At 47.4% G+C, this 2678-nt stretch overlaps 1 pseudogene; it reads left to right on the top strand.

Moving 5' to 3' along the window:
* Positions 1 to 922: 922 nt before the first annotated feature.
* Positions 923 to 2325, top strand: LOC150004670 (tubulin alpha-1A chain-like; annotated as a pseudogene).
* The last annotated feature ends 353 nt before the right edge of the window (positions 2326 to 2678 follow it).

Below are 2678 nucleotides of genomic sequence, written 5' to 3'. Positions count from 1 at the left end.
GGGCTCTCAGTGGGAACCAAGCCTTGACTTATATTTGAGAGTAACCCATATAAACTCAAGAACCCATGAAATCCAGTCTCTGGACAATCAATTGCTTGTAGAAAGAAACATAGAGACAGATAAAAGTAATCTCTCAAAGAGGTTGGAAGGGTCTCCCATTCACAACCTCTCTGCCCCTGTTTGCATAGCTGGCAGCTGCTCTTTAACCTCTGACCTGCTTCAATTCTTAATTTTTAACCTCCTAATACACATTTCACTGACACACAGGCTCCAGGTTCTTTGAAGCCCTATTTCCCTTCTTTCCAATTTTTCAGGCCTCTTCCTACAGCACAAAATTTTGGAATGGAGTTGGCAGAAATGACTCTGAGCAGAGGACCAGAGGATGAGGAACTGGGAGTGAAGACCAATTTACCCTTCCCTTTAGGGCTGTGCGGGGGCCTGGAGAGCTAGTGGGCAGCTGGGCCCAACCCGTCGTCTCAGGGCAACAGCAGGGCAAGTCTTCCCCAGGCCAATGTTTTCCTGCCTCTTCTTTTGCTTATGTGGCTCCCTCTGCCTGGAATGTTCTCTTCCATTCTTGCCTAGGCTGGTTACCTCTCATTCTACAAGTCTCACCACAAATGTGTCCTCTTCAGAGAAGCCTTTGCAACCCATCTTATCAAAGTTCCCAACCCTCTCCCACTTCTATGTTCAGCCTCTGAGGTTTGTTTTTTGTTTTCTTTATAACATTTACCATAATTTATGATCATTGCATCTGTTAATTTGCTTCAATTTTCTTTTAGCCTCTGTAGAATACAAGGTCCATGAAAACAGAGACTATAGCCCTGGCTGGGTAGCTCAGCGGGTTAGAGCATCATCCCACTACCCCAAGGTTGTGGTTTGATTTCCAGTCATGGCACATACAAGAATCAACTAATGGGTCATCCATTAGGCAGCCGCAAAGCAGCAACCACGCGTGAATGTATCTCCATCCATGTTGGCCAGGCTGGTGTCCAGATCGGCAACGCCTGCTGGGAGCTCTACTGCCTAGAACATGGCATCCAGCCTGATGGCCAGATGCCAAGTGACAAGACCATTGGGGGGCGGGGTGGGGAGGGGGAGATGACTCCTTCAACACCTTCTTCAGTGAGACAGGTGCTGGCAAGCATGTGCCCAGGGCAGTGTTTGTAGACCTGGAACCCACAGTCATTGATGAAGTTCGCACTGGTACCTACCGCCAGCTCTTCCACCCTGAGCAGCTGATCACAGGCAAGGAAGATGCTGCCAATAACTATGCCCGTGGACACTACACCATTGGCAAGGAGATCAGTGACCTTGTTCTGGACCAAATTCGGAAACTGGCTGACCAGTGCACAGGTCTTCAGGGCTTCTTGGTTTTCCACAGCTTTGGTGGGGGAACTGGTTCTGGGTTCACCTCCCTGCTGATGGAGCGTCTCTCTGTCGATTATGGCAAGAAGTCCAAGCTGGAGTTCTCCATTTACCCAGCCCCCCAGGTTTCCACAGCTGTAGTTGAACCCTACAACTCCATCCTCACCACCCACACCATCCTGGAGCACTCTGATTGTGCCTTCATGATTGACAATGAGGCCATCTATGACATCTGCCATAGAAACCTTGATATTGAGCGCCCAACCTACACTAACCTGAATAGGTTGATAGGTCAAATTGTGTCCTCCATCACTGCTTCCCTCAGGTTTGATGGAGCCCTGAATGTCAATCTGACTGAATTCCAGACCAACCTGGTGCCCTATCCCCGCATCCACTTCCCTCTTGCCACATATGCCCCTGTCATCTCTGCTGAGAAAGCCTACCATGAATAGCTTTCTGTAGCAGAGATCACCAATGCGTGCTTTGAGTCAGCAAACCAGATGGTGAAATTGACCCTCACCATGGTAAATACATGGCTTGCTGCCTGTTGTACCGTGGTGATGTGGTTCCCAAAGATGTCAATGCTGCCATTGCCACTATCAAGACCAAGTGTACCATCCAGTTTGTGGACTGGTGCCCCACTGGCTTCAAAGTTGGCATTAATTACCATCCTCCCACTGTGGTGCCTGGTGGAGACCTGGCCAAAGTACAGCGAGCTGTGTGCGTGCTGAGCAGCACCACAGCTATTGCTGAGGCCTGGGCTCACCTGGATCACAAGTTTGACCTGATATATGCCAAGCATGCTTTTGTCCACTGGTACGTGGGTGAGGGCATGGAGGAAGGAGAGTTTTCTGAGGCCCGTGAGGACATGGCTGCCCTAGAGAAGGATTATGAGGAGGTTAATGTGGATTCTGTTGAAGGAGAGGGTGAGGAAGAAGGAGAGGAATACTAAAGTTAAAACGTCAATGGCACTGCTGTTACAGGGAAGCTTATTCTGTTTCAAACATGAAAAGTTGTGGTCTGATCAGTTAACTTGTATGTAGCAGTGTATACTCATACAATTACTGGCCTATGCTTTAAAACATGAAGCTTTTTTGTTACAGACCCAGCTAGTCCACTTCTCTGAAGGGTTTGAATAAAGTATTCCCTGTCTTAAATGAAAAAAAAAAAGAATCAACTAATGAATGCATCAATAAGTGGAACAATAAGTTTATCTCTCTCTCTCCCTTAAATCAATAAAATAAAATTAAAAAATAAATAAACAGACTACAGACAGAAGGCACTCCCAGAGCCAGGTATTTAGTAGGATTCTT

Source organism: Furipterus horrens, unplaced genomic scaffold, assembly GCF_987537825.1.
Source record: "Furipterus horrens unplaced genomic scaffold, mFurHor1.1.pri manual_scaffold_7, whole genome shotgun sequence".
NCBI classification, from domain to species: Eukaryota; Metazoa; Chordata; class Mammalia; order Chiroptera; family Furipteridae; genus Furipterus; species Furipterus horrens.
Note: the sequence above shows the minus strand (reverse complement) of the source record. Positions and strands in the feature narration are given on the sequence as shown.